The sequence below is a fragment of the Gopherus evgoodei genome, chromosome 2, assembly GCF_007399415.2.
Source record: "Gopherus evgoodei ecotype Sinaloan lineage chromosome 2, rGopEvg1_v1.p, whole genome shotgun sequence".
NCBI lineage: Eukaryota > Metazoa > Chordata > Testudines > Testudinidae > Gopherus > Gopherus evgoodei.
In genome coordinates this window covers 15,404,478-15,431,075 of record NC_044323.1, presented here as the reverse complement: position 1 = coordinate 15,431,075, position 26,598 = coordinate 15,404,478, and the positions used below count along the sequence as shown (strand labels likewise).

The 26,598-nt window shown below is 45.2% G+C and overlaps 1 long non-coding RNA gene across 1 annotated transcript; it reads right to left on the bottom strand.

The window, feature by feature from the left end:
- Window positions 1-6,818: 6,818 nt before the first annotated feature.
- LOC115645427 lies at window positions 6,819-26,598 on the bottom strand. Its single transcript, XR_003998737.1, has 4 exons — window positions 26,533-26,598; window positions 25,894-26,025; window positions 8,813-8,881; window positions 6,819-7,341 (listed from the first exon to the last, which is right to left on the bottom strand). It is a non-coding gene; the product is annotated as an uncharacterized LOC115645427 (long non-coding RNA).

The following is a 26,598-nucleotide window of genomic DNA, read 5'->3' as shown; positions in this document are numbered from 1 at the left end:
ACAGAGGGATTTGTTTGTGGACAGGAGCAGGGTAGGGGCAACATGCAAGTAAGAGCCTGAGTTAACCTTCTAGAGCAGACATACCCAGAATCCAGGGGTCTGCTCTGTACCCCTCCTCCCCACCTTCTGAAATATATTAAACATTCTTGTTCCTTGTTCAGAATGATTTTAGGTTAAATTACCCAATGAATAAGTACTTAACTTCCATTAGCCAAATGGGGAAATGTATTAAACTGTGGAAGAGGTCGATGCCCCCTAGTTTTAGATTTTTAGAAGTAGACCAGACAAAGCAGTCAAAAAGATATTGCAAGGGACAATCCTATACTGGTAAGGCATGGACTAGAGGACTTGTTCAGTCTCCTCCATCTCTAAAATCCAATTATGGAGCAACAATAAGATCCACAGCTGCTATTTTGTGAGCAACGTTTTAGTTTATTAATTAAAAAAAATAAGAGAGAGAAAAGACTACTTTGTGGCCTATCTTTAGGTATTTGATAGATAGTGCTCAGCCCTCCAGTCTTCAAAACTTCTCCTCTGTGCTGGGAACCCATATTAGAAGGCTATGTAATGTTCTTTCACTTGATTTTGGGTTTTTTGAATAGCTGCCTTAAATGATTGATTTTGGCCTGAGAAAACATTTCTTACCTGGCACCTGAGTTTTGGAGACGAACATCAGCGTTCTCCTCTGACAGTTCATGCAACAGATTAATTAGATTCACAGCGTGCATAAGAATTGTAAATCTGATATTTTTTGAAGAAATTAAAATCTGATGACGTTCATTAAATCTTCTAGCTCCCATCAACACCCAAAAGTTTGTAAAGTCCTGTTTAAGCATGTCTTCATTCTATTGATGGAATATATGTTAATATTTAATAGCTCTGACTTGCATTTCTAAAAGTGCTAATTAATCTCACTAGATGAAAACTGGAACACAATCGAAATTAGCTCCATCCTTCCTTACTGCGACCATGTGCCAGTTCATCTTGGAGCATGCCATGATTTACTGTAACAGTTTTAGGTCCATAATGGGGCCAATAACTAGCATCTGGAAGCCGCAATGCACTTCCCCAGTGGATGCCATTCACATATAGTTATTTAATTAATTAACAGCTCCACTAGTACAAGCCAGTAAAGGCTCCATTAAGGCTTTTTTATGTAACTTCCAAAGTAAGAACATATGCTGCACTCTACTTTCCCATTGGAGCATGCTTTAAGCTGCAACCTGGTTATCTTTTGACTGATTTTCAAATCCCACCATAACCTGCTGCTTTTGCCTGAGTTTGAGATTCAGCAGACATAACTGCAGAGCGCTCACTAGGAACAGCAAAATAACATTCTACCTGCATGCACTCATTCCATTCTGACGTGCCAAGCCCCTGGAAAGGGTTTGGCTGCCAGAGTGCACTTCCCAGACACCACATGTGACACGCTCTCACTTGCCCATTTCTGTACTGAAAAAGGATGGGAGTTTCTTGGGAACAGGCAGAATATGAGTGCAAAAACAAAGAATGCCAGAGGAGTCTATGAAAGTATGTGACAGCCTAATGCCATATGAAATGAGGAAAAGCCATCAAGGGGCCTTGAGCTAGTAAAATTGAACTCAGTTTAGGGATGAAACATGGATTTTGCTTTTCCAAACTACAAGGATTCCTCCTTCTTAAAAATCAAGTGTAGTTAAATGGAGATCAGGGCTTAATGCATTTACTGTGTGCTGGTCTGCAACAAGGTCAAGGGGTCTTGCGCACCAGCAGATAGCGAATGACACTCTGCTCCACACTCCTGAAGCTGGAAAGAGTGGATCAGAGCTGGAGCTGGAGAGCAGCTGCTCCCTGCTGCTATCCAGTCAGGTGTTAATGAAGTTTGAAGCAGCAATAACTTCTGCTAGGTCCTTTTTGAACAGCTACCTCATCACTGCAGGGGAGGCAGACAATGGCACATGGACAGCTCACTAGAGCTTCTTAGGAGTCCTGAGATATATTGACTTTTGAGACATCTACAGCTCTGGTGGACCAAATCTCTGGCCAGCGCTATGAAGAGCCAAACTCCAACCCCTATGGAATCATTAAGAGAAACTGTTTCCTACCCTTTTTGGGGAAGGGGAAAGAGGAGAAAATGGGGATTAATAGGGAGCATTTCCCATTTAGGGGAGATTATGGCCCATAGTTTGTATGCAGCACTCAAAGCATTTTAATATTCTGGGTATTAATAACAACCACAACATTTCACACTAGGGAACTGGCAAACACTTTGTAAGTATAAAACGTCAAGCATTAATATTTTTGAAATGTCCATCTTCCATAATTAGAGGCAATTTACGCTGTTTGCCAAGTGCTTGGAGATCTTGGGATGGAAGGTGCTAGAGAAATGCCATGAATTATTGTAATATTTCATAACTATACCAAGAGCCACTGATTTGCTTCTAATTTTAACAACAGAAGGCCACTCAGAGACAATAAAAAGTCCCCCCTCCCAACCCATTTTCTAGGGAGCTTCCCTGTGATAACGTAGTAAACATGAAAGGGCAGAGCTATTGGCAGGGTGGAAATGTCATTTAAGAACTGTCTACAATAAGCATTGATGGTATTATACGGCACAGAGTTAGAGCGCTGGTACTTGGTTAGAATATTCTATATATGACTAAATGATTCCACAGGCCCCTGTCAAAGTGCTGCATAACCAATACCAAACCCTTTCTTGCTCTCTTAACAGAATGTGTGTTTTATTCCTCCCCCCTGCAGCACAGCTGTGAGGCACAGGGCTATCACCCTGCTATACTACACTGAAAAAAAAAACCAGGTACATTTGTGGTCATCACTTCTCATCTGGCTCATAGTCTTTGTGATCCAAGGTAGCTTGCATTTCCGCAGAGGTTTTGTACCAATGAAACTGATGGAGTTAAATTGGTGCAACCCCCTAGTGTAGACATAGCTACACCAGTATAAAAGGTGACCATGTCAATACAGTTATTTCTGTAAATTTATGGAAATAAGCCAGTAGCATAGCTGGGGGTGGGGGGAAGCAGAGCAGCAGCCGCTCTCCCACTGAGCACAAGTGGCACCTTTTCGATTTCTTGGCACCTTTTCAATATTTACTCACCCAGTAGGGCTCCGGGTCTTCAGCAGCACTTCGGTGGCGGGCCCTTCACTCACTCCAGGCCCGCCATTTTTCACTCACCAAAATGCCGCCAAAGACCCGCGGAGCGAGTGAAGGTCCTGCCGCTGAGGTGCCGCCAAAGACCCGGAGAACCATCCAGTCAGTAAAAGTGCTGCCGGGTGAGTAAAAGCGCCACAGCGGGTGGCGCCGTTTTTTGTGATCACTCCCCATTCCCTCCACCTGGCTACGCCACTGCAATAAGCTATACCAATAGAGCTGCTTTCACAGTAGAGTGTAGCAGCAATTCAAGTGTTTCAATCTCTAAATCAGTGGTTCTCAAACTTTTGTACTCGTGACGCCTTTGACATAGCAAGCCTCTGAGTGCGACCCCCCCTTATAAATTAAAAACACTTTTAAATATATTTAATTCCATTATAAATGCTGGAGGCAACGCAGGGTTTGGGGTGGAGGCTGACAGCTCACGACCCCCCCATGTAATAACCTTGTGACCCTCAGAGGGTGCCGACCACCAGTTTAAGAACCCCTGCTCTAAACCAATATAGTTAAATCGCTACAAAAACTGCATACAGACCAGCTTTAAACCAGTAAGTCAACTGCAAAATAGTCACCAATGCACTTTGTGCTGCCTGGCAATGCAAAGCAGCTGTAAGCCCAACCTAAACTTGCTGATTTGCTCTGCTCTGGTACACCAGTGACTATGCCATTAAAAGTTTACCTCAGAAAAACTATTTAAGGTTAATGCTACATATCTTCAAATCATTAAAAAATATCACAGGGTTTCTCTTTAGGTTTCATGTATGAAGCGTTTGATAATTTTAGGAAGCAAGGAAAATCTAGACAAAACATATGTTAAGATGTACTTTCAATGGAAACTCCATATCAGTAACCTAAGGGTAAAACACATTACATAAATGTTGTAATTATCCCCAAACCAAGTATTAGAAACCCAAGAAATTCAGAATTTAGGTTACAATTAAAAGAAATCTGAACATGTTAAGGAAATGCACAGCTGAACAGACATTTTCTGTGATAATTTTCATTTTGTCAAAACCTCAATTTTCTGTTTTAAAAAAAGGCTCAACAAAAAGTCGTTGATCAGCCCTAACATAGACTGTGACTTTCCTCATGGTCATACATAAATGCAGAGGCAATCACAAGTTGGATCTAGAAGTACTGACACCCAGCTATCTGACCTAATCTCTAGACCCATCCTCCTCCTGTCACGTAACTTTACAGGAACGTCAAGTTGTCAACTTGAAGGGCTGAAAGCCTTGGCATTGTCCTTTGACTCCTTCAGTTGCGAAAGGAAATCATGGATCATTCCCTGACTACTTCACTTAACAGAAACCCCAGGACTGCATGATGGTACAATTATCTGGTTCCAGCAGTGTTTCTTCATGATCAGTAAATATCCTTAAATCTGTATGACAACTTTTACTGGACATATGCTATATATTGTAAAAACACTCAAAGGATTAACAGCTATCAGTGGATGTATCTCTGGCTGTGCACATATGGTGAATCCACAAAGAGGGGATTAGAGATATAGGATATGAAATTATAAGAGAAAAATATTACAGTGCAGACAAGAATGAAGTCACAAGTGAGCGCTTATCCCATGATGGAAAGTATTGTGTTTTATACAAATTACTGCTATTTATTTGTACTATAGCAGCATCTGGACACCCCCCTCACCAATAAGGGATTGGAGTACCATTGTGCTAGGTGCTGTCCAGGGATATAAAAGAAAAACAAACAGTCTTAGACCCCACATAACTTACAATCCAAGGGCTAGATCCTGTAAGCGGATCCACATGAATGCAGGGGTCTTCCCACAAGGATCAATTTCCAGGGTCTAGTTGTTATATAATAAATTAATTTGATATTAATTGAGTTGTTAATGGGAGGGGTCATATGGCATTTATTAATTTTAACAAGGTAGAAAAAAGCAAAAATAAAAGGCATAGTGATGTATAGTAGAAGAACTGGGCAATTTCTGATGAAAAGAATATACCATACAGGAGGGATACATCACTGCCATCTTGAACTTAAATTTACCGTATATACTCGTTCATAAGCCCATTCATTTATAAGCTGACACATACTTATGTTTTTACACACCCCCAAGATAGTTAGGTAAAAATAGCAAAAACTGTCTGACCGTTTCATAAACCGACCCTATATTTCAGGGGTTGGCAAACTTTGGTTCCTGGCCCGTTAGGGTAAGCTGCTAACAGACCTCGACATGTTGTTTACCTGGAGCATCTGCAGGCAGGGAGCCCCTCAGCTCCCAGTGTCCGCAGTTTGCTGTTCCCAGCCAGCTTCCCACAGCTCCCAATGGCCGGGAACAGCAAACCACGGACACTGGGAGCTGAGAGGCTCTGTGGCTGCAGATGCTCTAGGTAAACAAAACGACATTCAGTGATTCCGTAGAGTTTGAAATCTTCAAATTTTGGTGTAGACCTATTTATAAGATGACCCTCGCTCTTTGATGCATCACTTTTTTACCAAAAATATTCGGCTTATGAACGAGTACATACAGTATGCTAAAAATCTGAATTCTAATTTAGGAAGCTTTTTTGGTGAAATATTGAATATCTTCTAACTCTTCCAAAGATATTTAACTTACCATGGTAGAATGCTAAAAATCTGAACATTTCAAACATGGGCATGTAGCCTTCTTAGCATTGTCTCATTACGAGAGATTATAAATCACACATTCATCATTACTAATGGTAGATCATACGTGGGCTGTTAAGTTGGAGGTTGTGACCAAGTTTCAAGAGGGAGTGTGATGGCTAGATGGGCAGTAAGGTTTTAAAACTAACTTCTGTTGTAAGATGGGGTTACAACATGGAAAAGGTTCGTAACTATTGGCCTGGTGTGACACTACTTTTTTGTCCTTAACTATTTATGCACTGATTCTTGAACATGTTACATTTTCCATAGCCCATCCTGTGATACAGAGGGATAGATGAAGGGAGAAGGAGAGTGACTGAAGTGGTGGTGGTAGTAACACAAAGAATTTGGAAATGTTATTATGGTGCTGGGAAGGAGATGAATAAGGATTTCTTTCTATCCTCCACAGCATCTGCAAAGCTCTGAGCAGTGGACCTGTGTGGTGGGCTGGACACCCTATGGAAACCTGATAGTCTCCACTCAGCAACAGAATTGAGTGTTTCACACTGTGAGGAGTTGGGAGTCCTCTGTGAGGTAGCTTGTGGAGGTAGGGGCAAACTTTGGAAAGCCCCATGCCCCCGGGACTCCTTCCCCAAAGCAACCAGCGCCAGCTGAGAGCGCACAAAGTGAACCAAGCCTTCTTACACCAACCAATATCACCAGACCAAGAGAATCACCAGGGCACTGAACTCAGCAGACTCGCCTTCCATATGGGGAATAGCACCCAGTAGGAGGAGCTTTCACAGCCTCCTATCATCATATGAATGGTTGTATTAATTTAGATGGACTATATGGGCCAAAGGTGTTCACACAAACAGGGCTTTGGAGCTGTGCTCCAGCTCCAGCTCCAGGCAAAAACCTGCAGCTCCATTGCTCCGGAGCTGCTCTGAACTCCAGCTCCAGGCTCCATTCCAAAGCCATGAACATAAACCCTTGTTTAACACTATCCATCATTAAACAATGTTAAACAAGTTCAGGTTTGGTATAGAGAGACCACCACCTGTTTAATACCATGGCAACCACCCCATTCAAAATCCTTTAAAAACTTTATTATTAAAGATACAAAGAAGAAAAAAAAAGATAAAGCATTTGAAAGGTAAATTATTACATAAGGCTTTCCTTTAAACAATATCCCTTGTTTCCTTTCCATGGAGAGAGTTCTAAAAGGAAGAAATCCCCTCTCAGACTGTCAAACACGGTATTAAAGATGGCAATAAGTGCCCATTTGGGGAAGAGAAAGTTAGTTAAGATGGGCTGGAGCTGTTGCTGCTGATAAAGTCTGATCCTATTTCATTCCAGATGGTGCGTGGGATTCAGCTGGAGCCAGTAGGGGTGGCAATTTTATCTGGGTCCCTCGCGCTGGCTCAGTCTGGTGAGGACATCTCTCAGGATTAGGTCAAAGGTTGTCTGAGGTCCCAGGAGACCATGGAGGTGGCAGCCATGATGGTGAAGCTTTCTTCAGTAGCCTCCATCTGTTCTTCTCTCTCCTCCCCCACAAGTCTTTCTTTAAAGGTCCATCCCGTCATTACTTTGTTCACCAATTAGACCTAATATCCAACACAACAATTTTGATTCATTAGCTTCCAACTCCACATCATCTATTTTTAACAAGCATAATTTCAACAGTCCTATTGCATCACCTTGGCTTTGTGGTTCAGACCAATCCAGTTTCTCTGATTTTCTTCTGCCTATTCCCCTCAATGCTTCTTACTATAGGTTATGGAAGGGGTAGGCAACCTATGGCACGTGTGCCAAAGGCAGCACTCGAGCTGATTTCAGTGGCACTCAGACTGCCCGGGTCCTGGCCACCAGTCTGGGGGGGCTCTGCATTTTAATTTAATTTTAAATGAAACTTCTTCAACATTTTTATAAACCTTATTTACTTTACATACAATAGTTGAGTTATATATTATAGACCTATAGAAAGAGACCTTCTAAAAACATTAAAATGTATTACTGGCATGCGAAATCTTAAATCAGAGTGAATAAATGAAGACTCGGCATACCACTTCTGAAAGGTTGCCAACCCCTGGGTTATGGTGACATCTTATGAATTTACACTCACTTTTTACAGTTAAACTCACAGTTGGAGTAAATTTGTAGGCCCCGTTATCACAATGGCACTTAGCTCTGAAATTTAGACATCACTACTCACATATGCTGTATTGCCATTAATTTTTGGTCTGCTTGCATTCCACCACTCTCCTATAGTTGCATCCATTCAGCTGTCCATCCTCAGCCTCCCTACCTTTTACCTTTCCTCTCTCTCCCTTCTAAACTTTTCCTCCATCAATTTAATTCTCCCTTTACCAAACTCCCTTCTCTTATTCAATAATCCCTTCCTTGTCACCAGCTCAAGCTTCAGTCCCACCCACCCTCCCTGGTCTGCATGAGAATGAATGTGATAACCTTCTAGTCACTCTGCAAATCCTGTCGATCTTCCCAAGATCTTTCTGGTGCGAGAGGGTGAGACTGGATGGCAGGAGATTATTACGAGGCAGTTCTTGATCTCTCTAAGCAGAGACTGCTATTAATGCCGTGATGTATAGCGGTTCCACAAAGGGAACAGGTTTTCAGTCCACTAAAACTAAACCATTCAATGGAATATCCTTTATGGTCTAGTTATTTGAACCCACTTCCCCAGAGATAAAAGGCACAATTCAGCCCCCTGATTTGCGAGTTAATCTAGAATGAAAAAAATAAAGTAAAACACAACATTAATTTGTAATGTTTTATTTAATCTGCTTGTTAGTGTTCAGCGCCTAAACTGGAGCTGTGAAAGGACTTTTTCTCACTACAGGCTAAATAAAGTACTGTACTGTTTTTGTAAGCATCTTAGACTTTGCCAGAATACTGCCAATGAAGCAGGCTGGCAAGAGACAGGCACTGTCTCTGTTCTGTATCACGGAAGTAAGTGTAAGGACTCCAGCCAGCACCTCCCACCAGCAGGAATGCAACCAATTAACTCCCAGATGATGTCATTGCATGGCAAGAGTACTTCCCTCTCATAGCACTTACTGCTTTGCCAACTCCAATCTTCAATGTATTTTCCTCAGTCTGGTCCATGTACTGTAATAACTAAGTCAACTGGAAAAAATATTGGAGAAAAGACAAGGAAAAACAGAGTTTAGGGGCAGCTGGAGCCAGCAAAGAAGGCACACTGAGAGCTATAAAGAAGCATTGTGCAACAATTTCTCTCTACTTCAGAGTATTTAGTTCCCCGGGAGCTGGAGAAGATGGGTAATAAGCTGGCCTTTATTTTAAAAGGATATCCCTTGGAGTCTCAGCTGCATAAAGATCAGTCTTTGAGGTATGTGGAAACAGTGCTAACAGTATCTCTCTTTCAATACTTCCTGCTACTCACACCATTGAATGGTTGTGGTCCAGCAAAGAAAAAAAAAAGATTCTATCCAGAATTGGTCAGCAGGCTATGAAAAAGAAGAGGTGATGAAAACAGGTTAGAAGGAATGGCAGGAAATTGTTTTTTCTTATATAAAATTCATGTTACCATAGCACCTGGAGACACTGATCAGGGACCCATTCTGTTAATTCTTGAATATAGTTTATGTATTTCCTGATCCAAATAGTTTACAATCTAATGCCTAGGTCCTGTAGCCAGTAACACACATGCTTAACTTTGAAGTCAATGAGATTACCCATACAATGGAGCTACTCGTGTATGTAAAATTAAGCATATGTGTAGCTCTTTGCAAATTCTAGGCCTAAGAAGATGAGTGACATATGAAAACAGAGATGACAGATACAGTTGAATATATACAATGTTATAAACCTATCTACCATTGCAAGTTAATTTCTGTATTATTTAAATAGATACATTAAATGCCAATGATGCCCAACTAGCCCTTAATTTGTTTATTTTTTTTAAATATTCGGTGGCACAGGTGAGCTTTGAGGAAAGATTGGAAATAGGAGAGGGTAATGGCCTTATAGATCAGTTCAGGGAGGATGTCCCATGGATCTTGGGCAGTATTTAAAGTGTCTTACCTAGAAAAAACCCTAAAGGCAAATTGCCTAGAATATACACTCAAGACTAGTAGGCTAGTTCAGGCATTCTACTGTGCTAGGCAAAGCAGACAACATTCACCATTCTTGTACTATAAGCACCTGTACAGGCAGTTATGGAATATTTTGCACCCCACATAGATAATTTCCTGTTTTGCCATCAAAACAGCCATCAGAGCTGACTCTGCACCAAACATCTTAACTCTGGTCACCACAAACATGAAAAACAAACAGGCAACACTTCTGGTACAACCTCCACCTGGCAAGAACATTGATGATAGCTGGAATGAGCTAAGAGTGATGGTGAACACAAAATACAGTTTTTCATATGTAGTTTGAAGATTCCCAGATGGACTCAGTCTTGTCTTATAAAATGGTTCATGAATCTTCCAGCTAGCAAAATGTAAAGTGACACTAAGTGAAATAAACGACCTTATAATTTAGTTATAAGTAGCCCCAAAAACCATATGACCACATTATAAATTCCTTATTAAGAGAAAAGTTCTTGTTGTTTTGAAAGTAAAAAGTGTGGTTACTTTGGCTTTCCAGATAAATCTGTCACAAACAACATATTCGTTATATACCTGTATCTCAATTGTCCAATCCAGTTCTAATGGGCCAACTGTTCTGCATGCATGAGCGTATTTACATTGAATTCTTTTCTTGCAGGTTTCATTTTCCTCGCCCACTCACCAGAAATGTAGTCACTTACTTATACCATCAAGGACATGAAGGCAAGGGGTAGGCATTTCATTACCATGGTGCTAAGTGTACTAGAAATACCTACAGAGCTTGATCCTGCTTCCATTCCAGTCAAGAGAAAACCTCCCCTCAATTGGAATGATCCAAGTTCAAGCCCATAGACAGGAGATCAATTCATTCCTTCACCACACAGAAGACTAGGGTTGGAAGAGACCTCAGGAGGTCATCTAGTCCAACCCCCTGCTCAAAGCAAGGCCAACACCAACTAAATCATCCCAGCCAGGGCTTTGTCAAGCTGGGCCTTAAAAATCTCTAAGGATGGAGATTCCACCACCTCCCTAGGTAACCCATTCCAGTGCTTCACCACCCTCCTAGTGAAATAGTGTTTCCTAATATCCAACCTAGACCTCCTCCATTGCAACTTGAGATCATTGCTTCTTGTTCTGGCATCTGCCACCACTGAAAACACCTTAGCTCCATCATCTTTGATACCCCCCTTCAGGTAGTTGAAGGCTGCTACCAAATCCCCCCTCACTCTTCCTTCTGCAGACTAAATAATCCCAGTTCCCTCAGCCTCTCCTCAGAAGTCATGTGCCCCAGGCCCCTAATCATTCTCATTGCTCTCCACTGGACTGTCTCCAATTTGTCCACATCCCTTCTGCAGTGGGAGGGACCAAAACTGGACACAATACTCCAGGTGTGGCCTCACCAGTGCCAAACAGAATGGAACAATCACAGCCAGCAGAGGAGGGAAACGCTTCTACTAATACAGTAGAAGGAACTGTAACAAGGTAGTGCTTCTCCCCCAGCTCCCAAAGACATGCTGCCACAGCCTCTCTTAGGCTGTTCTTTTGTCCACACAAACAAAAAACAAACAAACATGGTTTCTCAGCTCACCCAGGGCTACAACCCCTTGGGGATTTTTACCTTTTACCTTTCAGGTCCTCACAGCTTTCCCTCCCAGGGGACTCTGGCAGTCCTGCTACTTCCTACCTGTGGTTCATGGAGCCTCCCCCCATCTCTCTCTCCCCCAGACTCCCCCTCTTTTAAAGCCTAATATGGGTCAGCTGATGCAGCACGGGTGCACTGGCCCTGCTCTCCTTCTCTCTCTCAAAGGGCCAGTGTCATCCTGTGACATTCCTCCTCACTTAAGGCCTTGCCCACCCTCAGGGCAAGCCTTATCATCTGTACCACCTCCTTTAGGGTACTGTCTTTAATGCCTCATCTGCTTCTCTAGGGCATCAAGATTGCTTCATACAGAGTCTATAGCTGTCCCTCAAGCTCACTGACCTGCGGGATCAGATAAACACTCTTTTCTGAGTGGCCCAATGTTCCACAGTCAGCTGATCTTTTTGTTGTCAGATCATCTATAGCTAGTGTTCTGCAGCCATCAGTTGTTTGGCAGTCTTCATGACAGGACCCCCAGAGCACTGTTTTTGCCCTTGATTTCTTACCTGGGCCCCAGCTTGCTGTTAAGGAATTGTCTGGGTCCCTACTGTATATTGCTCAGCTTGAGTGTCTGCCTGGGTCTCCACAGCATCCTGGCCAGTCTAGGCCCTGCCTGGGTCCCCACTATACACTAATCAGCTCAAGGTTCTGCCTGAGTCCCCACTATAAACTGATCAGTCTTTGCCATCAGTTTCTGCTCCCTTGTCCCCTTTTTTATCTGGAACAGGGACCAATTCCTGCTCCAGCATTGGAATGCTGCTGTTTCCCACTCTGCCTCTACCCTAGAGTGATAGTTCTTGTTCCAGTCTATCAACTGAATCGATAATCTTCTGCCAAGAGAAGGTTAAATCTTCTAGTTCTCATTGATACATTTTTAGCTAATCCTGACAGCTTTGAAGATGATTGAGGGCTTCCTCTCAGCCACCTCTACTCAAGCTTCCAGCTCCCTCCACTCCTTTTACAATCAACCATTCATCTTCCCCATCCAGAGGCAGCTCTATGTATTTTGCCGCCCCAAGCATAGCAGTCAGGTGGCTTTCGGCGGCATGCCTGCGGGAGGTCTGCTGGTCCCACACCTTCGCTGTACCCACTGCCAAATTGCGGCTGAAGCCTCAGGACCGGCGGACCTCCCGCAGGCATGCCGCCGAAAGTAGCTTGACTGCCACCCTCATGGTGACTGCCAGGCAACCCCCTGTGGCTTGCCACCCCAGGCACACGCTTGTGTGCTGGTGCCTGGAGCCGCCTCTGTCCCCATCTTAGGTTGTTGTTCTATTTTTCCCTGCATCTGGGCCAGAAAACCCAATCTCTCCCCAGGATAATTGGCCATGGAAGGTTCTTGACTACCCTGACACTTAGCCAACCTCTCCTGCCCTAGACACCCGCTCAGCTCTGCTGTGGGGTAGATGCATGTCTTGCCATGTATACATGAGACCCTGCAAATGGGGAGGTGCTGATCCATCCTCATTGCCAACACCTTATTTTCCCAGACAGGGGTCCCCCTGTAACCGGAGTCCATGAGACTTACTGACCATCCTCCCAGTCTGACTGATACCATGTACAGTTGAGGCCCAGTGCTATTCAGACTGGACCCTGTGGCAGGGTGCTGCTAGAGAGGCCTTAATCAGCTCCTGCCACTCCAGCCCCAATCAGGGGTTGGGTAGATAGCCTGATACTTGCATGGTAACTGACCACATCTGCCAGCCTGTTAGCAGGAGCTATAAGGCTGGGAGGAAGTGAGAGTAAGGGGAAGGGGGCAGGTGGAGACTAAGAGGGGATGGTCAGACTCAGAAGGAGTTGGGAGTCTCCTAATCTGTTGCTGGCCAAGCTGTTGTAAAAAGTCTCTATATAGTTAAAAACTGGTGGTGGGGACTGGATCACAAATAAAAAGCATGACTGTTGCACCAGCCTGAAGTGTCTCTGAGAAGAGGGGAAGAAGGGCTGAACTGGAGGGGAACAGTGTTCGACCTGTCTGGGATTCAAAGCCACTGCCAGGGCATGGCTACTAGAGGATGGAGGGAACCGTGCAGTGGCTAACTAAACAAGAGAAGCTGCAGAAAACCCTACAGGCCTTCCAGCAGTCCCACCAGGTGGAGAGGCAGGCCTTATTTGCCTGACACACCAAACAACAGAAGACCCTCCAGGACTTCATCAGGGAGCAGGCCAGTACACAGCAGCAGCTCCTGCACTGATGGGTGAGGCTCCTGAAAAGTGATAGCAGCTGCGTGCCAGGATTGGGACTCTGTAAAATGGACCCTGCAAATGACCCCAATGCCTTTTTGTGTACATTTGAGACGGTGGCTATGGGCTCTGGAGTGGCCCCTATCTGGCCAGTGAGGCACAGGCTGCTTATACGGCCTTAAGTGATAAACAGGCCAAAGATTATGATGCAGTGAAGGCAGCCATCCTAGACTGGATGGGACTGTCCGTGGAAAAGTACAGACAGAAGTTTCGGGCGGCCCGGGTTTGCAGCTCCAAGCTTTTGCTCAGATGCTTACGGACAGGGCCACTCAGTAATTGAGGCCAGACACCCAGATGGTGGGAGAGATTATGGATAGCAGGGTTACCATATTTGAACTTTCAAAAAGAGGACACTCCCTTGGGGCTAGCCCTGCCCCCATCCACTCCCTCCCACTTCCTGCCCCCAACAGAACCCCCAACCCATCCTCCCTGCTCCTTGTCCCTTGATTGCTCCCTCCAGGACCCCTGCCCCTAACCACCCCACCCCCTATCTAAGCCTCCCTTCTTCTTGTCCCTGACTACCTCCTCCCAAGACCCCCCCCCCCAGCCTGACTGCCCCCCTAGGATCCCATCCCCTACCTGTCCCCTGACTGCCCCACCCCCTCTGCACACCATCCGCCCCCTGACAGTGTACCCCCCAGAACCTTGACCTATCCAACCCCCCTGCTCCCTGTCCCCTGACTCCTCTTCACACCCCTGCCCCGACAGGCCCCCCAGAACCCCTGACCCATCCAACCCCCGCTGCTCCCCGACTGCCCCCCGGGATCCCCTGCCCCTTCTCCAATCCCTCAGCCCCCTTACCGTGCTGCTCAGACCAGAGTGTCTGGCTCCACTCAGCCACACATGCTGCCACGCTCCCCTGTGCGGTGCACAGCCCCGCCCCCCAGAGCGCTGACGGAGTGGCATGCTGAGGCTGCAGGGGAATGGGGAGCAGGGGAAGGGCTCTGGCTGCTGGAGGCCCTGATGTGAGCAGTTCAATCCAGCCCGGCTGCTCTGTCAGCTGCGCTGTGCTCTGCATTAAGAGGAAAATCCAGGACCTTTTTAGATTTTTACCAAGTCCTCCAGGATGGCTATTTAAAACCCAAAAATCCAGACATGTCCAGGATAATCTGGATGTATGGTAACCCTAATGGACAGGGTGATCCTGGAACAATTTGTGCAGGGCCTCCTGGAAATATGCAAGTCTGGGTACAGCAGCAACAGCGGAATACAGTAGAGGCCACTGTCAAATTCACTGAGGAATATACAGAGTCAGATGTTCCTCAAAAGGAGGGTCAGACAGGCTGGGATCTGGACTGGGGGAAGAAATCCTGAGGAACCCCCTTCACACTCCCCTCCCCCAGGAGAAGCCTGGAGAAAAGAAAGGTGGAGAACAAGAGAGCCTCTAGTCATCCAGGACAGTTGGTGTGCTGGTGCTGCGGGCGGCCGGGACACAAATGCAGAGGTTGCCCAGAAATGGAGTGTGGGCTAGCAGAGTTTTGTGGTTGGATGAATGGTGGAGGGAGGAAGCAGGGGCAAGGACTGGCCACCATCCCCATGTGAGTGTGGAGGATGCCCCAGAAGGACTTAATGGACATGGCGTTGGCCCACTCCCTCATTCAGAGAGGGCTGGTGAAGCCCCAATAGTTTATCTCCGGGGCAAGAATGATGCTTGAGTACATCCATGGGGAGTGGAGGCCCTGACCTGTGGCCCAGGAGCACCTGGAGGTTGGGGGCCATTTTGCCTGGCAACAGGTGGGTGTGGTAGAGGATTGCCATACCACATTGTACTGGGGACAGATTGGGACCCCATCCCAAAGGGGAAAGGAGGCTGTGGGGGGACACCTAGCAAGAAGGGAGACCCCTATGCCCAGCAGCCCCAGGGAGAGGGAAGACCCAGGTCACCAGAGGACAGGAGAGAGAGAGAGACTCTAGACAACAGAGCCAGAGGGGAGAGCAGGAGAGGGTGAGGGACCGAAGGCCTTGTTATAGAACCCCAGGGGAAAGGGCCTGAGGATGGGGGGGCAGGGAAGGGCCCAAGGAATGCCTGAAGGTGGAGCCTCCAGGCAGGGAGAGCCTCATCCCCCTAGGCCATACCCCATGGTACTGGGGACAAATTGGGACCCCATCCCAAAGGGGCCCTTCCTAGTCTGCCATGCCATTCAGGCGGCTTCTGCCCATTCAACTACCAAGGCTGAAATCGCCTTGCCCCACTCTGGGCTCCTACAGGAACCACTCCAGAACCACTTTGTCCATGGTTTTCCTCTATTGAATCAATCTCTACACAACCACCAGGCAGCAAAGTCCCATAATCTTTGAACCATGATGCATGGTCATGCCCCTGGCAGGAATGGTTCAACCTGAAACTGCTACTTGTATAGATTAAGCATCAGTCCAAATCTACCTAAGACAGCAGCTTTCACCACAGGACAGGAGCTCGCCTGCTCATTGCTCACCACCTGCTGGTCTCCCTGTGCTTCACCCATCAGAAACAGTGCTATGTGGGCCTCCCAAGTTGATTCTTCCCAGCCTACTGCACTGGCCAATCACTCAGAGGTATGGAGGAAGGCCTCCAGTGATCCTCAGGACCCAGCTTCACCAGAGTTATCCTCTCTAGGACCAGCTGAGCTTCACAGAGACCCTTAGCCCAACTGCTTCTACAGCCACTCCTGTTATTGGAGGTGGGCCTCCAGTCACCATTGTTGCATGGCAAATTGTGCCTCCTGTTGCTTCTGCAAACTCTGCAATAGCAGTAGCATAACGTGGGTCTGTTCCTGCTGTCACTGTAAAGTAGCTGTTGGCTTGTGCTACATCTGGTGGTGGTGGTGCATCACCTTTCCCATCTTTCTTGGTCACCAAAATGAGGTAGGGGTAATCAACGTTTGGAGGCTTCAGTTTCCCCTTCATTGATTCCAGAGGTCAATAACCTGCCTGTGTTCTCCACCACATGCAACAAGGGAAGGCTTCTCCAGCTCCCAAAGACACTGCCACACCCACAGTCTCTAAGGCAGTTTTATTGTTCAAACATAAACAAATAGTTTCTTGGCTCATCCTGGGCAACAATCCCCAGGGGATTTCCCCACCCCACCCCCCAGCTTCCCCTCTCAGGTCACTGTCCTGCTGCTTCTGTCACTTTCTAGCTCCGAGTTTGTCTTCGCTACCAGAGAGATCAATGATGCAGCAGGTGTCAATTTAGTGGGTCTTAATTAGACCCACTAAATCAATGGCAGAGCACTCTCCAGTCACTCCCGGTATTCTAGCTCCCCAAGAAGAGTAAGGTAAATCAGTGGGAGAGTGTCTCCTGGTGACACAGCCCAATGAAGACACCGGGGTAAGTTGACCAAGCTATGTTGATTCCAGTTACATTATTCACGTAGCTGGAGTAGTGTAACTTAGGTCCACTTACCCTAGTGATGTAGACAAGACCTCTGATTCACTAGGTCTCTTCTTCCCACCCCCCCTCCTCCGGCACCCTCTTTAAAGCCCAATCTGGATCAGCTGATGCAGCACAGGTGCACTAGCACTGCTCTCTCAAAGTCCCACTGTCACCCTGTAACAGACTCAAGTACAGTCTGTTAACCGTGGCCTTATCTACACTACCGGGGTAAGTTGACCTAAGTTAGGGTAGTCAGCTACATTATTCACATAGCTGGGGTCAATGTAGCTTAGGTCGACTTACCCCGATGTCTTCACTGTACTGTGTTGATGGGAGACGCTCTCCCATCAACTTACCTTACTCTTCTCGGGGACCTGGAGTAGATGGGAGAGCGCTCTCCCATCGATTTAGTGGGTCTTCACTAGTCCTGCTAAATCTACACTTTCTGCATTGATTGCAACTGCATTCATCTCCCCAGTAGTGAAGATAAGCCCTGAATCTCACCAGGGTAAGGTGATTGTTGCCACTAGCCTAATTTTGACTAAGTAGATAACCCATTTCAAATTATGTTGTATAAAACTTTTCAAGTTATTTCACAGTACTTCCAAGCTTTCTAGGGTACCAGTTTTTTGCTCAGCACCTTCATAGAATGGCATCCGCTTGGGCAGATAGTCCAAGAATTTATTTCAGTGATAAAAGTTAAATGTATGGATAAATTAATTTTTCACATGCTAGATCTAATCCACTTGTATAGGTAGCTTGTCTGGTTTCCAGGATGTTGTAATCATATGGTATGTTGCTAATTGTTGTAGGAGGGTCTCCTCCAGGGCACCCCCTAAAGGCTTAAGTTTGCTCTGCAGGCTCGTACCTCAGTTTCTCTCTTCAATCTTTTTAGTCCACAGGTCTCTGGAGTCAGATAGGCTTCCTTGCTGGATTATAACTATATCAGCCTTTTTCCCCTTGCATCAGGAGTCCATAGCCCCCTCGTAGTACCAGACTGGGATAAAAGCACTTTCCCTCCTTGGATTAGGAATCCAAACCATTCCTCCTGAGCTGGATTAGAGTATAAGCAGACTCTGTCCTTAAATCATGATCTTACAGGACTCCTCCTAGGCTGGATTAGAGTACAAGAAGTCCCTCCTGGGATAAGGAGTTCCCCAGTCTTCTTCTCATGGCTAAGTGAAACTGTAAGCAATCTGTCCTTGGGTCAGGAGTTTATAACCCTCCTCTTGGGGCTGGATCACAATTCCTGCCAGCTGCAGGCCTTGGCCAGCTTCTCTTCAGCTGGCTCTTATTTCATACTTAGCCCCCTTTCCTTGAAGCAGCACAGAGAGATGAACCTGCTCCTGCCTGTTAGGAAGGAGCAGGAAGCATATATACTGCCCTGCTCCTTCCCAGGGCTTGTCCTCGTTGACCAGAAGAGAAGGGATCCCTGCCTCACTGTGCACTACAAGACTCCTGATCTTGAGCCCTTAAACAGACACTTGCCTGGGTTTTCCCACTACCAATTGCTAACTCACCAGGTCCACTTCCTCTCTTCCTGCTCCAGCCTCAGCCACTTCCTAGGCTTTCATTTGTTCTAATGTTCCTGGAATGGAGTCTTCTGATGCCCTGTGGTCTTAAAGAGTCAGTATATCTCATTACATTAATATAAAGAGGTTTCAGAGACCATTAGAAAGTACTATAGTTTGGATCTTCTCCCTTTTATTTCCACACCCCAACTATTAAACTCAGTGATGGGAGAGACCAATTATCCTTGCTGAAGAACATGAAGAATTATAACACATGGAAACACTCATACAATCAAAGGTCACTGATCCATAGACATTCTCAGATTGCTTTCTAATTAAACCAGAGAAACCACCAACCCCATCCTTTCTGATATCTTCAAAACTGCTAAGACTAAAACCATCAATCTTCTGTGAGGGTTACAGAAACAAACAAGCATGCTACAGTGCTGACATTCATCACATCTCCATCCCTGATGTCCTACACCAGATGGATTGTTCTCTGACCTGCCACTAGGTGAAAATGCAAGATAGCATAGGCCATCTTTAAGTGGTCTTAGCCAGTAACAATTCCTTGAAAGTTTTATTGTGGTGGTGGTCCTGGAATTGAAAGTTATTAGTCTAGGGAATGAGGTAATTCAACTTGAACATATTCACACATCATACCCCATCCTGTTAAAAAGGGAAGGAGGTCAGATATGCATCAAGGATGTATTTATCAATGTGAAAGAAAAATTAAAAAACTCAAAAGAAAGTCATTCACGTGACAGAGAAGCTCCCTTTTTGATCCTCTGCATATCACTACATCAACTCTCCTGGTGCAAGACTGTTTCAGTTTGTGTTGCACTACATAAAATATGTTCAGAGCCTCGTGGTAAAACTAGATACATGTTTTGTCCAGCTAATATGTAACTTCTAGTATTTATTATTGGAGGGAGATTTTTGAAGCACAAAACAAAGTTGGGCACCCAACTCCAATTTGCGGTTCTGAAGAGCTCCCTTTTTGGAAGAAAAGGTGCAGACTGAATTTATGTGCCTTAAAGGCCAGTACCCTTTCCTAGTAATGTCACACTCGCAAACCTCTTCCCTTTTCTCTTTGTCTTTTCCCTCATCTATCATCTACTTACATTGCACTAGCAGTACTGGGGAAAAGGGGGGGTACACTGTTCTCTACCATAGGCACTGTTCTCTACCATAAAATTACCTAGAGAAGACCTAAGCTAAGGAAACATTTTGAAAATATTAGCGTGTCATGAGTCCTGGCCATCTGATAGAGCAGGGGTGGCCAACTTCTGAAGAGCTGCATGTGGCTCCAGAGCCGCAGGCTGGCAACCCCTGTGATAGAGTATCAAAGCTGTTTGACAGAGAATTTTTCTTGTCACAATCCATGTGCTTCCAAGCTTGCAGAAAAGTAAAGATGAATAAAAAGGAGTAGCTGGAATTTCCAAGCCCTTAGAAAGATCAAGATTAGAAAAAGTACAATATTGGAATATTTTCTGCTGTGTCCATTGAAGATGGAGCTGCTGAAACAAAACTGGTAATCACATCATTGTGATTCCAGAGATTACAGCTGTCATGCTATTGCATATTCTTGGGAAAGTCCATAGAGAAAAGGCTATACTGTGCAGAAATGCTTGAAAAATTATTTGGGCTGTGGCAGGCAACCAACATCTATTAATTGAAGTCTTACAACAGTGAACTAGCCCTTCATCTTGCACTAGACTTATTAAAAAAAAAAAAAAGACTGAGAGTGCCTATAAATGTGTCCCTTGAAGCAAATTATGGAAGACATTATAGGAAGACCGGTTTGAAGCCAGATTTTTCAGCTTAATGAATTCCTTTCAAGCAAGTGTGAAAGCTGTATTGAGACCACTGTGAGCATAGCTATAGTATTCTGATAAGACTTTAAGGAGTCCATGCAATTCTGTTCTTTTCTCTATTCTTGGTAAGGAATTGGAATCAGACATGGAAATACCAGTTCTTCTTCAGGTAGCATCCCTATGAGTGCTCCACTTCACGTGTGCCTGTACCTCTTGAGCCCTTGATCAGAGATTCAGTTAGCAGTCTGTTTGGCCTGGGCAAACGCCCTAGGCCTCCTCATGCTGGATACCGAGGCTATATAGGGGTGTGTGGGTGGACCGCTGTCAGCTCCTTCTCAACCACCTTGGCCCGAGACTGAAATGGCATGTCCACCTTGAGCATGCCTCAGCTTTTCTAATATCTCCATAATGGTTAGCATTTTAATAGTTCGTTGTTAGTATAGTTGTTAGATAAGTAGTGAGAGGATTGTTTTACTTCTCTCTTTCTCCTTGGGGAGAGAATTTATTTTCCCTAGCAGGGCACTCCTGGCTTTCCAGGTTTCAAACATTGTTGCTCACAGATATAGCCTCTCAGCAGGAGAGGCAATATCTGTGAACAACAGCCACTCTAAGTGTGCCCCTTGCCTGGGAGAGTCCCACATCTCTCAGAAGTACAACTTCTACCTGGCCCACAACTTCAGGGTACCATAGAATCATAGGAGGTTAGGGTTGGAAGAGACCTTATGAGGTCATCTAGTTCAACCCCCTGCTCAAAGCAAGACCAACCCCAACTAAATCATCCCAACCAGGGCTTTGTCAAGCTGAGCTTTAAAAACCTCTAAGGATGGATATTCCACCACCTCCCTAGGTAACCCATTCCAATGCTTCACCACCCTCCCAGTGAAACAGTTCCTCCTAATATCCAACCTAAACGTCCCCCACTGCAACTGGAGACCATTGCTCCTTGTTCTGTCAAGAAAGGAAAACCAGGGAGATTAAATTCAGACTGCTAATGATGGAACGCTCCCTTAGGCCAGCTTCTGAGTCAGGTCAGAAGGCACTTCCCCCTTCCCCTGTACATCTGTCTCCAGACAGATCTAGTGCCCCTTCTACCTCAGTGCAGGCTTCCCCTAAGAAAGGGAAGACTTTGGAGACTTCAGGGAATGCTTCCAAAAAGGAGGAGTGTGGACTCTCTTCTTAAGGAATCAGGTCTGAAAAAAATCCAGGTCCCTAGTTAGATCTACAGTTGCCTAAGCCTTGACCTCTCAACTCAGTACTGTTAAGCTGAAGGACTCCTCCTCCAGTACAAGTGGAGCAATGAAGTTCCAGAGCACGAAGAAGACACAGCTCTGATAGGGCCTTGGTACCTTCTACCAGCAAGGAAGGCAAGCCTAGACACTTGGGATTGGCACGGTCGAGTTCAGCCCAGATATTCGTACCCAGCACTGAGCAAGCAACTGCATCAGATACCCCGTGTCTACTTCAGTACACCCACCATCGACAGTACCACTGGCTTCAGCAACCATGGCCACAGCATCACTACTGGTCCCCTACTCGGTATCACAGGAGTTCAGTTCATCTATTATCAAGAACTCCTTAGTGTATCTGGAGTCCATGCTCCTCATGGGTACTGAGCTTCTCTCAGTACAGACGTCCTGATCTCCATACTACTATCCTCTGGTACCACAAGACTCTCCATCATTTCCTGCTCCCACTTTGGATGAGATGAAGGAGACTTCCAGATGGTCTCTTCTATTTCTGTTCACGCGTCTTCAATATATCCCTTCAGGAATCCATTATTTGAAAATCATAGGAAAGATCAGATTCATTATCTAGAATGGTGAAACCAACCCTGCATGACACTCCCATTTCTGTATGAGCTGCTCCCTGCCACCCTCCCAGATAGCTATACTGGAGCCCCCAGACTGCCTATTGATGACAATTTGCCATACCACTGACAGACCATCTCATAAGGAGGCTAGAGTTGTACAACCAATTCCCAGCGGAGGAGATGTTTGAGGAGCAGGAAGCCAGGGCAGATAAAGAGGCCTCCACCACCATCCATAGCCAATTACTTTTGGCAATTTCAAGATGACACTCTTCAAATTCTTCTTGAGGATGTCAAGGGTTCACAGCACAGACTGTTGGATATCTTGTAGTCAGCAACACCTCCAGGGTGGCATTATCCATCAGTGAGGTGCTCCTAGATCTGACTAAGACAGTGTGGGAGATTAGTATTATGTCCTCTCTAAGGATTCACACTACTTGTTCTCCCACCCTCCACCTAGCTCCCTGGTAGTGGATGTGGTAAATGAGCAGGGTAAGCAGCACTTCTAAGTCTGCCCCATATGAAAAGGGATAGAAAAGTCTGGATCTCTTTTGGACAAAAGACCTATTCATTAGCAATTCCTCAATTCAGGATTGTGAATTATCAGGTGGTCATGACCAAATATAATTTGTAAAATTATAACAGATTCACAGCTTTTATTGAACATCTGCCACAAGAACATGGGGAGCAATTCCAGACCACTGTCTCAGAGGGCCAAATGGTGGCCAGAATTTCTCCTCAAGCATCCTTAGAGCAGTGTCCACAGCATGCCAAGTCCATCTCCATGGTGGTGGTTATACAGAGGGCATCCTGGCTCTCTCTCTTGGGCTTTCCCGGAGAAGTACAGAACACTATGGTTGTTAACTGTTCTTGGAAATCACAGGATGAGTCACTGCATTATCTAAAAGGACTCATGGGCTACTTTACAATCCCTGGGTATATCTACACCTACAAATAAAAGGTTTATTAGGTCACAAACTGGCAAGAGATAGCATCCTGCTCAGTTTTCTGCGTTCCACAGATCCATTGAAACCCTGTAGAAAGAGACATATTTTAGAGAGAGGGCCACTCAAATGCCCTCCACAGCCACCCAGCCATCTTCAAAGCAACAGTTTTGATGGACTGACTGAAGGTTTGAGTCCTCCGACACCTCTGGACTTACAGCTGCGCCCATTAACCCACCTCCTGCAGTTGGAGACCACCTTGCCTATTTCCAATATGCTTGGAAGCAGATTACTACAGTCATCTGCTTCACAGAGGTCATATCAGAGGGCTATATCATCCATTTTACATCACTCCCTCCAAGTGGTGCTGGAGCAATTTTTATAGTGGGGATGCTGAAGGCTTTGGATTATTACTACTTCAAGCCAACATCCATAGTTCCAGCATTCATGCTCCCTCCCCTTCCACACTTCTTCCCCATCTCTCATCAGGGATCCCTTTTCATGACCTTCTACTGAGGCAAGTGAACTCTCTCCTTTGACTAGGAGCAATAGAGTAGGTTTCTTGTCCTCAGATGGGCAAGGGGTTTTACTCAAAGTATTTCCTTGTGCCAAACTAGGACAGAGTGAACACCTCTGATCTAAGACTTCTGAACAAGTGTGCAAATTCTCTAAAGTTCAGGATGCTGACTCTGGTAGTTATAATTTCTTCACTAGAAAAAGGGGATTAGATTTTGGCCCTGGACCTACAAGATGGCTATTTCCATACAACAATACACCCATCACACAGGAAATACCTATACGCCAGGATCATTTCTAATACAGAGTGCTTCCCTTCAGCCTTTCCCCAGCCTTAAGGGTGTTCTCAAAACTCCTGGCAATTTACCTCCAAGCAGCAGCAGTCCTAGTCTTCCAATATCTCAGCAACTGACTACTCAAAGGCTATTCCTACAAAGCAGTTCTATCATCTACCCAGATGGCCCTTGGTCTGTTCCAGGAGTTGCGTCTGCAGCTGAATATGAATATATATATGTCTTAAAGAGAGAGTCCACATTAACTCCTGTGCAGAAAATAATGTTTATGTATTTGGATTTGTTGATAGTGACAGCCTACCTTCCCTTAGAAAAAGATTTGTAACCTTGTCAGGTCTGCTATGGGCAATTCAGGGGATCTCTCAAACCACAGTAAGGAATTGTGTCCCAGGAGCTGAAGCCATGGTAGCTTGCACCTTTGTAACCAATCACACAAGGCTACATCTCCACTGCTTCCAGGGTTGTCTCAGAAAGACCTATTCTCCAATCAGACACACGTTGCACAGACAGGTGACAGTTCCTCTGCAAGTGAGGAACTCAGACTGGTGGAAGGATTACCTCAACAACTGTGCAGGCATTCCTTTCTGTCACTGCGTCTCATCAGTGACTTTCAGGAATCATGTATCAGAGGGTAGCCGTGTTAGTCTGGATCTGTAAAACCAGCAAAGAATCCTGTGGCACCTTATAGACTAACAGATGTTTTGGAGCATGAGCTTTCGCTGAGGAAGTGGGTATTCACCCACGAAAGCTCATGCTCCAAAACGTCTGTTAGTCTATAAGGTGTCACAGGATTCTTTGCTGCTTTTTCAGGAATCATAACATTCAAAAACCAATAGGAGAACACTTGAATCTCTCTAGTCACTCAACAACAGACCTACAAGTGGCAATTCTTCAACAAAAAAACCTTCAAAAACAGATTCCAACGTGAAGCTGCAGAACTGGAATTAATTTGCAAACTAGATACCATCAGATTAGGCCTGAATAAAGACTGAGTGTTTGGTCATTACAAAACCTAAACCCAATTTCCCCAACACTAATTTCTCCCTACTGTTACAGACAGTTGACAAGAAGGTGTGGGTAATGGGCCACTCTCTTACCACTTCAAAAGAGATTTTTCCTCCCTTGGTATCCTGCTGTTAATTGATTTATCTCGTTAGACTGACCTCACACTTGGTAAAGCACCCCCGTCCTTTCATGTATTTATATCTGCTCCTGTATTTTTCACTTCATGCATCTGATGAAGTGGATTCTAGCGCGCAAAAACTTATGCCCAAATAAATTTGTTAGTCTCTAAGGTGCCACAAGGACTCTTTGTTGTTTTAACAAATGTATTATTGTTGGAATGTGAAACCCACCTCAATACCCTCACAACTCAGGGCAGATGGACAACTCAAGAAGCCAGTCTCCACATCAATCTGTTGGAACTCAGGTCTGTCAGGAACACTTGCCTTCATTTCCGACTCCCCATCAGGGGAAATTCAGGGACATGATGGGCACTGTATCCTGCATGTTCTGCATCAAGAAGCATGGAGGAGCAAGGTCTCCCTTCCTATGTGCTGATACCATTAAATTATGGAATTGGTGTATATAGTTCATCAGATTCAAGTTTCAATGGTGCACAACAGCTGATGTCCTCAGCAGACACTTCTCAGAGGATTATGAATGGTAGCTAGACACCCAAGTTCTCCACAGCATACTCCTAAAAGGAGGACTGCCAGAGATGAATCTCTTCTCCCCCACCAGGAACAGGAAGTGTCCTCTTCTCTGCTCAAGAGGGGTCTGGTGCACCACTACCTGGGAGATACCTTTTTTCTATCTTGGAAGAAGGATCTGTTCTATGCATTTCCTCCAATGTCATTGATGCTAAGGGTGATGAACAAGATCAGACAGGAAAGAGACAGAGTTATCCTTATAGAGCTGATCTGACCCAGGTACCCTTACTTACTTCACTTATGTGTCCAGCTGCAGTTCAGGCTCCTGATCATTCCTCATTTCCAGCACATGCTTCATCCCAACCTAACAGTTCTCCACCTCAGAGAATGGCTTTGTGATGATTCATGGGGTTAGAGTCCTCCTGCTGTATGGAAATACAACAGGTGTTACTGAATGGGGGAAGATCAACTCACACTAACTTAGCTGCAGAAATGGAAGAGATTCTTCTATTGCTGTTGATATTGCTGCTACCTGCCTGATTAAATGCCACTTAGTCATCCTGGATAATCTGTTGGATCTTAAGAAATCAAGGTCATCATTTAATTCAGCTAAGGTCCATTTGGCTGCAGTATCATCCTCTGGTAGGAGGATTCTCCACACTTGCTCATCCTGTATCATCTAGGTATATTCACAGTTTGGAGAATCTCTACCCACAGATTATAAACCATCCCAACCTGGGACCTCAACCTGGTACTCAATTACCTTACAAGGCCTCTATTTAAGCCAATGGCAACCTGTTCTCAGTTGTCTTTATCTATGAAGACAGACTTTTACCACATCAGCCTGTAGGGGCAGGGAGATTGGACCTTTGAACCCTTTACAGTATCCTTTAAGGACAAAGTCTCTTTACATCCACACCCTAACTGCTTACCTATGGTCCTATCAGAGTTTCACTTTAATCAATCCAGTCATTTACCATTGTTTTTCCTGAAGCCAC